The sequence below is a fragment of the Symphalangus syndactylus genome, chromosome 2 (genome assembly GCF_028878055.3).
Source record: "Symphalangus syndactylus isolate Jambi chromosome 2, NHGRI_mSymSyn1-v2.1_pri, whole genome shotgun sequence".
In the NCBI taxonomy this organism is placed as follows: domain Eukaryota; kingdom Metazoa; phylum Chordata; class Mammalia; order Primates; family Hylobatidae; genus Symphalangus; species Symphalangus syndactylus.
The window spans coordinates 13,324,708-13,339,113 of NC_072424.2; the positions used below are offsets into that span (position 1 = coordinate 13,324,708).

The following is a 14,406-nucleotide window of genomic DNA, read 5'->3' on the forward strand; positions in this document are numbered from 1 at the left end:
GAATTTGAAGTCGTTGGGAGGATCTGCTATATGATGTGTGGGGAAAGCCCCTGGCACCACTTTCCATGCCATCCACTCAGGAACTGGGAAACAGCTACATGTCTTCCTTGTGGTCCTACCATTGAGAATCCTCCCCTTCCCACATACTGACTGATACCCCGAGGCAGTGCCGTGGTGCTCTGGGGAGTGTCAGGCTAGGAGAGGGGGCTTGCTCTGGGGTATCTAAGCTGTGTCTGGATGCCTCTGAGGGGTGGGGGTGATCCCCAGGGCTGTGGCTTTAGCTCGGCTTCTGATTTAGCTCAGCTTCTGTGGGTCCCACTTTTAGCAGCCCCGTGGTAAGCCACCCCTTCTGAAGGGGACCAGAGTGTGGGGAGGGAGGGGGCCGGGGTGTGGGGAGGAGGGGTCCAGAGTGTTGAGACTGGGGGCAGAGTGTGGGGAGGAGGGGGCCAGAATATAAGGAGGAGGGGGCAGAGTGTGGGGAGGAGGGTATGACGTTTCCTGTGGTACCCGTGTGACGGGCCCATTTTGAGAAGGCCATCAGCATGGGTGCCGAGGGAGTTCACTCATCCTAACAGACACCGTACTTCCAGAAACCCCAGGCCAGCCATGGGGCACCGTGACCTGCACACAACCCGTCCCTCCGTGAGGCGTGGGTACAGGCCTTGGCCCCAGAGTTTGCTTGGGACTGTGCTGGCATAGTCACTCCGTGGTTTGGGCAACAGTGGGGCGGGGGCTGAGTGCTGGGTTCGGGCCTGTAGTCGGTGGCCCCTCCTGAGTCCCTGGCGCAGGGACCAGGTTTCTGTTTTGCTCCTGTGCCTCTGGGGCTTGGCACAGTCCTGGCACTGAGAAGGTGCTCAGGAAATCCCTGTTGAAAGGATCCAGGAGTTTGAGGTCATAGTTGGTGTTGCATCGAGTCCAGAGAGGTCTCTGAGGAAGCCTGGATGTTTGTGGTGGGCAGGGGTGTGGAGTGTAGGGGGCAAAGACTGTAGACTACTTTGACCTGCTACCGTGCTCTATGCTTGGGGCGGAAGTGCAGAATTCTGGATGGTTCTTTACGCAATCCCTCTTTTCTGAGCACAGCCACACCACAGGATGACAGTGAGGCCGCCTTTCGAGGGAGGGGAATGCTTGGGGTGCCTAACCATTAACCATCAATGACCTGGTTAGGACTATTGGATTCTTGTGCTGAATATCAACTGTTTATCTCACAAGTTAGGCAGAGATGAGTTTCTTAGAAGAGGTGGATAACAGCCTCAGCCTGGAGACATGTCTGGAGTCTGGTGATGACACGCAGTTGAGTGCTTGCTGTATGCAGGCCTCGGGACCAACCTTCCAGGGTTTCTCTCTTTCAAAGGGCCTGACCACCTTTGAAGGTAGATGCTGTTACCTCCAAATCACAGGCAGGATACTGCTTCTTAGCCACCCATGCTGGCCCGCGGAACCTGGGCTTGATTCTGGCTAACTCCTTATTTTTTCCCTTGTCCCTTCCCAGAGTCTGTTACCTGTGGGAAACTTTTGATCGCCTAAGGGATGGTTTTGTGGACACATTCCAGTTTTTTCTTTTTAGCAGTAAACATGAACGGTGCTTCCTGGAGTGTGAGGAACACAGTGCGCAGTGGTGCTCCTTTCAGCCAGACCCGTGGAAACCATGAGTCAGTTTCAGATAAGGCTTTCCAGGGTGCATGGGCCCCTTTAGGATCATTCTTTGTCCCCTAATATATGCCCACGCTGAGCTGAAGTTCTGCTCCCTGGCTGGTGTGACCCAGCTGCAGGGTCAGCCTCAAGAGGAGGCAGCAGGAGGTGCCTCACCTTGAAGCAGGGGTGATGAAGCCCTCGCCATCCACGGCGGGACAGTAGTAGTAGGAGGAGCCTAGACGCCGAAATGTGAGTTCGAGCAGAGAAAGCCTCAAGTCCTAACGAGAGCTGGCACATGTGAGCTTCAGATGGCAGAAATATCACTAGAAATCCCTCCTGCAGAGGAAGCATGGGTAAGCGGGCACTTGGTTAGATGAATGCTGCTCACAGCAGGTGGCATGGGGGGGGGGGTCAGGCCAGGTTGAGCTGCTCGCCTGACCTCTGTTATCTCTGCATTTGGGTGGGTGGGTGGGCACCCCTTCCATGCCATGGAGAGTACAGAAGCTGTTCTGAAAGAACGCTATGAGTTCAAGTGAAGGCAGGCCCGGTCCTCCTGGAAGGAGCCACACCAGAGTTTCTCAGGCGCCCCCATCAAGACCTTTTTAGGGCTCATCGAAGGCTTCTAAAGGTTCTAGTCTCATTTAGTTTCTAAGAAAAGGATTTATTCACTACAGACCTAAAACGTAATTTTTGTATGCCTGACTTAGTATAAGAACAAAACACCACCCAAGCAGTGGCGGCCGGGTGGGGGGCGGGGGGATGGTCCCGTGTAGTTACTACAGCCTTAGCTGTGAGCTTCCTATATGTGGAAAGTGCAGGAACTAGCTGACCACAGTCTGGCTGGAACCCCCACCCCCAAATCCATCTCTGGGTGCCGCGGTTCTCTTCTGGGATGTGTGAGAGTACACACCCCCTGTCATCAGCTATGGGCAGATCGCATCTGCCACGGGATGTTTAGTAAGTTCACGCAGGTTGATGATACAGGCCAAAAATAGGACCCCTGTCTGGCCCGAAGCAGCCATGTGAACTTGGAGGGGGTGGGCATGCTGACTGGCAGTTACAGGCCGAGGCCGCTTCAGCTCCTGCGGTTGCTGGTTCAGAAGCAGTGGTGATTTTAATTGGCTAAGTCATTTCCGCGTCTCGTTGTATACTCCTGGAAGTGCTTAGAGAAATCCTGCCAAGAAAATATCCCCTGGTGAATCCTCAGGGCACTAGTCCACGCCGCACTGTCAGCAAGTATCTACTGAAACAAGTATTTTTGAATTTTTAGCTTTTCTGTAGCTCCAGTCTTTTTTAAGTACTTCTTTTGACCTTCAAGTAACAACAACGGGCACTTGCTTTAAAGATTCTGACAGTCTTCCAAGCCTTTTAACATTCTTATTCCACTAAATAAGCTGTCGTCGTTCACTGGGACAGGCAGCACAGTTGCTTGAACTCCCGGCTTGAAATTCCATGAAATGTCACCTCCTCTGTGAAGCCTTCTACAAGGCAGACTTGTCTATTTCCTGCTTAATTTTACTATGAAATATCTCAAATTAGAACCTGTACCCACCACCAAGATTAGGTAGATGTTAACATGTTGCTACGTTTGTCTTCAGACGTTCAAAAACAAGTAATGTTATAGTCATTGCTAAGGTGTACCTCCCCAGTTCCTTTTCCTTCCCTCCTTCCTTTCCAAAAGGGACTACTTCCTGAGAATAGATACAGTCCCTTTATATTTTTGGAAATTCTGTGTAAACTATTGGAAATGGAAGGAGAAAGCCTGTGACATACTAAGACAAGCAACACTAATCAGGAGTATAAATTCTGTTTTGCAGTTAATTAAATATTTGATTCCCTACTATGTTTCAAAGATAAAATGTGATTAACTAAACGGCATTTAACCTTTAGAGACTTGGAGATGGGCAGGGTATATAGTAGCCTGCCAGTTAGAGTAGGGAAGATGTTAAAGAAGATAACCTGTGAGATGGGTTTTGAAGGGTGGGTAGGAGTTTGCCAGGCAAGCTCTGCCACCTCAAAAAAATGGTTCCTTGGCTGTTAGATGCTTGTGTCATTGTAGGCTTGGGATTACTGAAAAGCTATGCTTGTCCCTCCCTAACACTTCTGAGGCTGGAATGTCTGTGTCTCCCACCTACTTCCTTAAGAGGTGTGGGTTACAGTGCGGTGTACAGTTGGGAGTGAATTACTACTTGACCTTGGGTACATGATAACCTTAACTATAGAGTCCATGGTTTTCCTGAGTAGTTCTTCAGAATCCTTCCTGCCAGTGACTTGGTTCTAGGTGTGAAGCAGGAGCTGGCTATCAGAGGACTCATTGAATTCAGTGGAAACAGCACGGGATCGTGGTTTTCTTTTGAATGGAAAACATGAGTGTAGCAGTTCTTCTTTATGACTTGCTACATAATCATGCAGGAGAATGCCTGTCACGGGATTGGATCCTAGGAGATTAGCCCCATTGCTAATTAAAAGCCCCATTAAAAAAGGGGAGGTTCTTTTAGGAATCGACAGCTTCCTAAGATTTGAATGGTTTAAAAAGTGGAATGTTGGCTGGGCATGGTGGCTCATGCCTGTAATCCCAGCAGTTTTGGAGGCCGAGGCAGGCAGATCACAAGGTCAGGAGTTTGATACCAGCCTGACCAACATGGTGAAACCTCCTCTGTACTAAAAATATAAAAATTTTCTGGGCATGGTGGCGTGCGCCTGTAATCCCAGCTACTCGGGAGGCTGGGGCAGGAGAATCCCTTGGACCCAGGAGGCAGAGGTTGCAGTGAGCCGAGACCGCGCCATTGCACTCCAGCCTGGGTGACAGAGTGAGACTCGGTCTCAAAAAAAAAAAAAAAAAAAAAATGTTGGATGCAGCTGGGAATGTGGTTCTTGCCTTTTTGTATATTAATCAACCATTTGAAACTTGGTTGTAAGGTGGGGTTGGCAATGTCAGGCCTGGCTGCAGCAGCTCATGTCTGTAGAGTGTGCCTCTCCCCTCCCTCGTGGGGCTCGAGCAAGACGACCTTCATACATGGGCTCTCCAGTTACGTAGCAACTCCAGTGTTAAATTCCATCCTTTCTTCCTGGAAAAGCCGTAGAAAGGACACCTGGACATGCCTGCTGCACAGGTGTCTGCCTTCCCCATCAGCTGCAGAAGGAGGAACTTTGCTCCCTGCTGTCCTCACAGCTGTGTGTGCATAGGAAGTGGTTCGGACATATATTCCTTCTCTGTTCCATGTAGAGTAAAATAAATGGGAGCGCTGTTTAATGCATCACCTCAGTTCATATTGCATTTGCCAAGAAAGTGCAATTTTATTGAACATTAGGATTGAATTCTTAACTGAGTAATCAATTTCAGTAGTGAGTTAAAATGCCTTCTATTAATGGACAACTGCAACCGTTAATCAAAGTTACAGTAGATTAACAGTTGTCAGCATTTATGCTAATAGCACTTATAAACCGTGGGCTCATGAATTGCACTTTATAATTCCATATTTCTCAAAACAGTTGGTAATACTTTCTGCTTGAAGGTATTGATTCTTTTGTCCCTTTGCTTGCTACTTGGAGAGGTAGAGAAAGTTAAATGACATTTTCACGGTGATGACACAATATCACCTTCTGCTTTTGCACACTTGGCTTTGTGTCAAAATAGATGGAAAGGGTTCATTTGTTCTGGTGCTCTACTGTTTAATTTGATCTGGTGTGTGACTAAAGCAAGACAAATAGTATTTTTAATGAAACCGTTTAATAACCTCTGGTAGCTTAGAGTCGAAGGCTTTGGAAAAATGCAATTAAAGGATGCCTAGATGTAAACAAACAAACAAAAAATCTCTACTTCAGCTTCACTGACTCCATTCATTTTGCTTTCAGGGTTTCATCACCTTAAATGGTTTTGAACCAATGAAGCTGTATTCCCTTAAAAAGACGGACAGCCCATCGTGTGAACTATAGAGTTTGTGGACAGACTTATATTGGTGAGTTATTGTGAAATATCTCCAGGTAAAAGTTCAGTTTTCTAGAATCCCCTTTGCAATGTGTGTTCAATTAGTTGATGAGCATAGATTGCCTGCAGCCTCTGGCTGTTTCATTGGGATGTCTAATCGCGGGATCATATTGATTGTCTTTCAATTAATTGCATCTAGTATTTTCATTTATCAAAAGGAAAATACATGTAATTAACTCTGAAGCAATATAGTTCAGTGTAAAGTGATTTTTGCTGCTGCTGCTGCTATAGAGATAAGTCAACGGAAATTATACTACAAGGAAACTCAAGTCAGAATGGAAATAGTGTTAGGATTTCTCGATGTATTAATTAAAAAGAATAAAAATGAATTAGAGAAACCATCTCATGACACCCCGAGTCAGTCATAAGTGGTAGATGGATGTCTTTAGGAGGAAGGCGGCTTGTGGATGCTGGCACCTCTTCAGTCAGCTTAGGCTTTTACTGTTACCAGCCTCTAGGATGTCTTGAACATACCATGAGTTTTCTGGGGGAGTAGACTGGGAATGTGGGTGCAGGCTGAGATGAGCATTCAATCCCAACCACACTCATTGATGGATGGAGTTCAATCTTGTGCCCGTAGCAGGGTTTTGGGATTCTAAGTTTCATTTCAGCATGTCTTTAGCCATTTTTCACAAAACCTGGATCTTTCTTAAAGTCTCAAAGTGGCAACTTCTCTGATGGAATTGATTTTAATCTTGCTGTTTTGAAAAAATGTTTTCTCTGTGAGGTAACAACGTCATTCAAAAGCGAGGGAAACTGCTAGCCAATTGTGTCCTGTCTCTCTCACCTGTCACACTCCTAGCAGAGCCTTGAGGGGGCTAGCTTTGGTTCCCAGAGAGGTTTCAGTTTGTGACCAGGCCCTCAGGCCTGGCTTCCCGAGTTGCTGGAGGCAGTTAGAGACTTGGAGCCCAGGGGCACACATGGGTGACCACCTGAAGGGGCCAAGCTGAAGAACCCAAGCAGCACAGTGGGTTGTAGGATCAGGAAAGGGTCTCTGTGTGTCCCTTCTTTTTCTCCATAAAGTAGATCTAGCTGGGGAAACTGAGGTAGCTGACCCAGACCTAGACCTCCAAAGATTGCTTACCAGCTTGGTGACTGAGCAAGTAGCCTCTGCTGGCACTTGGAAGCCTTATCTGTGAATCAAACAGGTGGATTGGGCTGGTACCCAGGACCCTCTCCACCCTTTAAACTTGAATTTGATGCAGAAATTCAGAACCCTTCCCTGGGAGTGCTCTGACAGGACTTTGCTGGGCCAAAGGCCATAGCAGAGCATGAAGCTCGAGTTGAGTTATGTATGAGAGGGGCCCCTCAGTCATCTTTGAACAGTTAAGGCTCTTAGCATTGAGGAGGATGAGGAACTGGAAGTATGATGGAATGTTCTTTGGTGGAAACCTGAGGGAGGTCAGGACCGCCAGTCGCAACCTTATTCAGTTCAGCCTTTCAGGACAAACATTGCTTGCTTTTCTGGCGCTCACTCTCTCAGAGAGACCTGTGTGCCAGAATCTGCCCGGGTTTCTCAGGCAGATACAAAGTCACCTTGGGCCTGGGGTTGGCAGAGATAGTTCCAGTGTTGGGTACTGGGTCCGAAGATGTTTTCAGTGGGTTAGGTCATGGTGATGTTTCCAGCTGGACACCATGGAACTGGCCATGTCAGACATCCACGCTCTTTCACCCAGACAGGTATCAGGCCCTGCCTGCCTGGGAGCATCTCAGCTGCATGGACCATCAGTACATTTCATAGATGCTCATTTCAGTGTTGGAAATCACTTTCTCCAAACAGAAGGATGTGGGAACTTGGTGTATAAGGATGAAATGGACTTTTTAAATATAAAAAATGGTTGAATGAGGGCATTTTCATTTGACTCAGTCTAATAACCAGAGCCACCCTGGGATCCTGTTTAGCAGTGATCTCCATCTCAGACAGATGAGTTAACATTCTCCAAATGCATCCAGAACCAGAATGAAATTGTGACACGCTTCCTGTTAACAAATGTTTCCTGAGTGCTGAGCAGACTCAAGACACTTACCCTTATGTGGGGTTCCCACCATTCGTGTATTTTTGGCATCCTTTTGGGTAAGAGTTTTTTATAGCACTTTGGAAGAGCTTAAGAGGCTTGATGTGGTACTGGAGCTGGCCGTCACTGGAGCATGGTCACTGTGCTGTGACAACGGCTCATGGTGTCCACGGCCCATGCACACACTGAGTGTGGCCCCATTGGCCCACCTGCCCCCAACCCAGAACCAGGATAAAACTTCTCCCCTGACCACTTGCAGATACTCTCACGGTGGAATTCTCACATGGCCCCAGAAGGCGTGTGTTTGCTCTCAGACCCTTTCTGCTCTGTGGAGCGTCACCATGCCCAGGGAGTTGTATCCAGCCCTGCCTGCTGCCTACATGCAGCAACACAAGGAGGTCATGTGGGATTGTAACCAAAGTAAGGACCACATGTGGATTTCAACCAGAGCCCACCTGTTGAGATCTCTGGTCTAGACACATCTTTTAAAATGTGGGCAGAGGAGAAGGAGGTAGATGAAAATCACGTGACACCGTCAGAGGTAATGGTGAATCCGTGAGGCCCTAGAGCCATTTATACATCGTTTTTGCCCTCTTAGTATTTTCTGTAGCATGTCCTAATTTTAAAAGCATCCCATTCCTGTTGTGCTAGACTTAATATTTTGGTTTATAGCCGTCTTTTTTAGTAACTTGACATCAAACACTTCAGCCTTCTCCTAACAAGAGGCTTGTTCTCTCAATAATTAATAGTGACGTACTAAATTTAGATCTGATGCATGTTCTGCTTTTACTGTCTGTTCTGTGTGTTGCTGCTTGTCAGAATGAAAGCTCAACATGCCAGATGGCTTTGCTGGCTTCTCCTGGAAAAAGACTTCGTTCCCCATCACTTCAGTTGGGTCACGGTTTTTTAGTACTATTTTGTTATTAAGCATTAATATTTGCAGCAGTATCCAATTACCTTTTTTAACCAAAGTGTCGCAGAAAAAGTGTTTTTGGTTAAATGCTCATAAATGAGTGGGAATGCAAATCAAATCCCTTAACTTTTATTATATTATGTAAAATGGTGGTAGAATAGTTGCAGCTGTGGTTTTGCAAAGATAGGACTCTTTCCGGCTGCCATGCATGCTGTATTATGCATTTTGACAGATCTCCAGGATGATGTAGAAGCCTGCCTACCAGGGCCTCTGGGAAAGACAGTCTGAGGTGACACAGTGCTGGAAACTCAGTGTGCTTGGTGGTGGAAGAGGGGTTTGCCTTGATCTGCTGTGGGAACCAGGCTGGATTTCCATCTGAGTTGTGGCTGTAGCAGGCCACCTAGGTGAGGTCATCTTCCTGATCATTGGTCCTCTAGCCTGCTTCTGGCAGGACAGATATCTTTTTTCCACGCAAAACAGAAGCAAAGTATTGAATTACTCTGGAAACGCATACCTAAACCTTGGGGTCTGATTGTCAATGGTTGTAAAGTGGTGGAGGTGTTGGGCCATGGCCACTGTGCCACTCTGGTCCCAGTGTGTGGCCCCCAGGGTCCTTCGGGCCCTTGGCCTCCTGAGCTCCTGGCCTGCATGCATCCGTGGGGCCTTTGCTAGGGCCGTGTGATCCTGCTCCAGTGTTTGGGTCGGAAGCAAGACTGCCAACATCCAAAACCACAAACCAGAGGAAGATCCACAGGGCCTTTCATCTCTGGGGTTCTTTAGGTGGGAAACAGAGGCTGAGATGGGGCCGTGGGGAAGATGGCCAGCGAAGCTTTAGCCAGCCTTCAGAGTAGGGGAGGAGGGGCCCCCACTGAAGCTCTTGGTTCTTGCTTGGATTTTATTCCTGTGCTTTCTGGACGTGAGTTGTGCTTTGGAATCCCAGCCTCCCTCCACCCCCCAAGGATAAATGGGAGGCATTGATTCAGCCTTTGTTCTTTTCTCCTGAGCATCTCAACAACCTAGTGTGGCCTCCCAAGTAGGGATGGAGAGATCACCCCTTCCATTCCTCTTCTTTTTGTTTTAGCATCTGCATGGGTCCAGGGTCACACAGGGGTCATGCCCTCCATCTTCCTGGTAAGTTTGGCTTTCTGCTGTTACTGTTGTTTTCTTCTTCCTGCGCCACCCCGGCTGCTGGTTCTCATCAGAGTGGATTTGCAAAGCAGGGAGGAAGAGATGAGGCAGAAGGCCTGAATTTTCCCTCTGTGACCCACGTGTCAAGACTGTGTGGGTTCCTGCTGAGTTGCTCCTTCGCTGGAGGGGTACCTCTGAGCAGGGCCTCTGCAGGATGGTGGGCACACTTGCCTCTCACTCCTCTCACTCCTGGCGGGGCCAGGAGTCTCTGTTGCCACTGAGTGACATTATGCTGGGAAATGGAGGCGTGGTGTGCGCTTCTCTTTCCATGATTCTCATACCCTTGCCAAGACCCCCGTTTTGTTAGTGAAGAACTTGACGCTCAGATCCACCTGCCAGCATGTGTGGCCTTAGGTATATCTGGTATTCACCTGCTGATGAAGCAACCCCAAACTTAGGCCGCCCCGCGTCCCTTGCTGGTGGGAGCCTTTCCAGAAATGCTGCGGTAGTGAGCCTGGCTTCCCAAACACTGCAGGGTCCCTTTATAGTGAAGATGGCTTCCCAGGGTCTTTGATGTTTCTGGAAGGTTTCTCAGGTTCGTCATGGTACCGTCCCACCCCAGGGGTGTGGGAGGAAGAGCACTTGGTCCATGTGAAGTGGGGCTGCACATGGGCTGCATCTTGCCCCTGAGAGTGTGGCAGTGTGCAGAGAACGGGCCTCCGCTACCCCTCAACAGCCAGCCCTGGTGGAGACCCCCCTGTGCCCCAGACAGGCCTGGCCACTGAACTGAAGGATGGCAGCCCTGTTGTGTGGGACAGCCAGAGACACGGGTCAGCGGCTGATTTCTCTGAGGCTTGGAGCGCGTGTTTGTTAAAGGCAAGAAGAGTGGGAAGGAGTGGATGCGGCGACGCGGCAGGGCCAGAGCCTCACTTGTTGAAGGGAGTGGTGGTATATTCTGTTTACTGTCAAGTTTCAGGCTGGGGCGTAGATGCCGATGTGCAAATGAGTAGGCAGGGAAGTGAGCTTTCTCTTATTAAAATGTCGGCTTGCTAATCAAGTGTTCCTGGGTGTGATTAGTGGCAGAGGAAAAGGTTATTTCTTTCTGTAAATATTTTTGCTTAACATTTATGTGTTACCATTGCTGATTTTATTAATACTCTTAGAATGCATTAGACCAATAACTTTTTTTTTTTTAAACATGGTCTTGGTTTTAAGCAGTTTCAGTTGGTCTTTTTGGAATGACACACACCCTTTCACCGAAGCTTGAGGGATCTGCCCAGGTTCAAGTGTAAAGGGGCATTAGTTTCAACTTAACAGCAGCTCCCCCAGCTGCAAATGCTGATAAAATAGCTCAGAAGTGCAAAAGCCTGGTTACTTTCAGTAATTTTAGGATTTAGTATCTAGATCTGAATTTTGACCATTGTTGAAGGAGCAGAAAATTGGATGCATTTTCTAAAGTAATGATTTAGGCCGAGGAGGGCAGATCCCTTCAGCCCAGGAGTTTGAGACCAGCCTGGGCAACATAGCGAGACCCCATCTCTATAAAAACATTCTTTTAAAAAATCAGCCAGGTGGTGGTGTGTGTCTGTGGTCCCAGCTACTCTGGAACCTGAGGTGGGAGGATTGTGTGAGCCTGGGAGGTCAAGGCTGAAGTGAGCCGTGATTGCACCACTGCAGTCAGCCTTGGGTGACAGAGGGAGACCCCATCTCCAGAAAATGTTTTTAAAAAAAATCAGCCAGGTGGCGGTGCCTGCCTATGCCTGAGTGGCCAGATTGTGTGAGCCTGGGAGCTCACGTCTGCAGTGCACTATGATCACGCCCCTCTACTTAGCCTGAGTGACAGAGGCAGACCCTGTCTCAAATAAATTAATAAATAAATAAAAGTAACGATTTAGGAAATGGCTGAGAATTCCCATGACCCTCATGTCCTCGGGCCTGGTGTTTTCACAGGGGTGGGGGCGGGAGGAGGGGAGAAAGAAGGACGTGCTGCCTGTGGCTCCCTTCTTCCCAGGCATTCATTTAACACCAGCTGAACGCATTTGCTTTATTGATTGGTTGATTCATTTATTTTTGGCAAACTTGGCAACTTCCACCTGGCCCCATGCTGTTAAAAATAAAGTCTTCTTGGTCGGCCGAATGCTTTTGCAATTCATTCTTTCCACGTAGCAATTAAGATGATTCCCCTAGTCTTGTACCAGTTAAGGATAAATAGGAGGTTTTCAAAGAAAATGCTGCGTAATTCATCGGCGTTTGTGTGTGGGCACATAGGTGATACATGCGAGTGGCTTCCGTGAGTGGACTCCTGTGTAAGGAGGTAAAATGGAACGTTTTTCTGCACTTATCCTGAGAAGCAGCCCGAACAGTGACATTTATACATATTTCATAATGTGGTTTCTTCGGGCACGTGGAGCAAACAAATCAATTTCTCAGCAGTATACTGTTTAAAAGAAACAGCAACAACCTGTAGGGAAGTTGCAGAAGCTGTTAAAATTAATTATATATGGCAAAAAGATAGAACATTAGGGGGAAGTGTTAATGTGGGAGGATGAAAAAACACAGCCGTGGATGAGCAGCAGTTCAGAGCATCTGATGACAGTGTTTAATTTCCGTTTCTTTATAAATGTATACTGATGAACAACAATGGTGCCCGCACAGGGTCCTCCTGTTCCGTCCTTTCTCCAGGCCTCTGGGATCGAATGTCCTCGTGAGCATCCAGTCAGCTCCACGTGGTGTGAGCCTTGATTTCTGGGAACGGTACCGGGCTGTCTTTTAATAGGGATTTGTGGAAAACGAGAATTGGTGGTGAAGGTATCGAATTCTTGAGCCTTGTAATGCAACACCTTTCCCGTGGTCACCTTCCCTCTTCCGGTTCAGCTATACATTGTTTAACTCAAAGGAAACCTTTGTTGTGGGTAGGGTGTAACCTGCAACTCCTTGAAAAATTCAGCTTGGGTGATCAGTTTCCTCAGGAATGTAGGGGGAGAGGCTCTTCAGCAGGGGTGGGAGGGTGCTTACAGGAGGGTCCCAGAGCTGTGAGACAGGCTTGCCCCCTTTCCTGGGGGAAGCTCACCTCTTTCCCGGACACTGCAGGTTTGCAGGATATACCCCTTGGTTCAGCTGGTCATGGCAAGTGAGTCCTCCCTATCACCCGCTTCCACGGTGGTGGGACGCCTAGGGGGCATGGGTGGGGCCCCCCGTCCTGGGAGACCTTGGCTTCAGCTGCTCGAGGCCGCTTTGTCTCTTCTGCATGTCTCAGCATCAGTACCTCCTGGGGTTGGCTTTCCTGTGAGCATTTGGGCTCCCTCTGCCTGGGTGGCCTATTGTCTGGTGGGAGTCTTCAGTCCCTCTTAATACAGCAGCCAAGGGTGTCTCTTCTGACTTCCTGAGCCTTCTGACTCCTGTATCGGGGAAGTTAAAAAGTGTTGTAAATGGACTTGGACTAAGGGGCAGGACTCTGACTACGAACGTAGAACCTTCCAGAGTGATTTCTGCAGCTCCCTGAAGCAGAGCTACCTCCTTGAACTCATTGTCCCCTTAATTCTGTGCATGGCCTGCATATTGTAGATGCCCCAGAAGTAATTTTTTGAATGAATGAATCCAGGCTGCCGTGGGGCCAGGAGGGTGTGGAGTGGGCTGGGCACATGCAGGAGCGCGTCGCAGCAGCTGTCTGGAAGGCTGGGTTGGTTCTGTGTCAGCTGGGAGTGTTTTCTGCAGACAGAAGGCAACCCAGCATGTTATACTACCTGTTGAGGGGAGGTGTGCATGTTCTGAGATAATCAAGCCGTGTTCCTGAGCTTTCCACCGCGGGGAAGTGAAGTCATGCCCCCACCTCTCCTTCGTGCAAGTAGGGCAGGAAGTCTAAACCCATGCAGGTAGGGTGTGGGGACCCAGCTGTGCTCTCCCACCACCTGTGGGTGCCGCACTTGAGGCAGTCTCGTAGATGAGGGATAATGTGGTTCAGCCGACCTGAATTACATCCAAGCTGAGATGATGAGGACAGCAAGAAGGCCCACTGGCTCTGCAAGTCCTGTAGGCCTGGGTCCCTCGAGACAAACTCAGATGGCTTCTGTATCAAATTCCTTCAAGGACCCAGCATGGTGGCTGCTGCTTTGCTCACCTTCAGAGGCCTGGAAGCTGGTGTTTCCTGCATGTGTAACGGCCCCAGTCCCACATTTGTTAAAAAAAAAAAAAAAAAAAACCTTCACTTTGATGAGAGTACAGTACTCCTGGCTTTTCATAATTCAATTGAAACTCACTGCCACTCCCTCATTACAGCAGAAGATGACCTCTAAACCATGACACAGGGCCGCAGCTTCCTCTGGGAAGGAGGACTCACGCTGATTTGTGCTCTGATCCCCACCCCCTTGCAAACCCTGGGCTTAAGTGGCAGCACTGCAGAGGCCTGCTGAGGGCCGGAAAGCCTTCTCTGCCTGTGTGTTTAAACAGAGCAGATTGATGCAGAGTTTGACGTGGTCAGGAAGAATTCTTTAGCATGGAATTGCATCATAACAGTCACTCCCTCCAGCAGCCCCAGTGGCTCTGGGACTTCCTCCTGATGTTTGCAAGGGGAAGGTAATGATTCTAATTGCACAGGACTTGGTCCTGGCCTTGGTGATGGCAGGAGGGCAGGGTCCTCATGGTATGGCCAAAAAATGCTTGCAACTTGACCTTGTCCTCCTCTGATGGTGTTGACCTTGGGCAAACTATGCCCCTCTGAGCCTAGTGCC

General features: G+C 48.6%; 1 protein-coding gene across 11 annotated transcripts in view; it reads left to right on the forward strand.

The window, feature by feature from the left end:
* The window catches only part of CTBP2 (C-terminal binding protein 2), a 173,416-nt gene that overhangs the window by 44,322 nt on the left and 114,688 nt on the right, over positions 1-14,406 (forward strand). For 9 of the 11 annotated variants that reach the window (XM_055246067.2, XM_055246027.2, XM_055246029.2 and 6 more), the window contains one exon: positions 5,491-5,594. The exons of 1 other annotated variant lie outside the window; for it this stretch is intronic. The gene's annotated coding sequence lies outside the window, so the exon portion shown is untranslated. Of the gene's footprint in view, positions 1-1,655; positions 1,989-5,490; positions 5,595-14,406 lie in introns of those variants that run through there. One more of the 11 variants, XM_055246051.2, reaches the window with a different exon arrangement.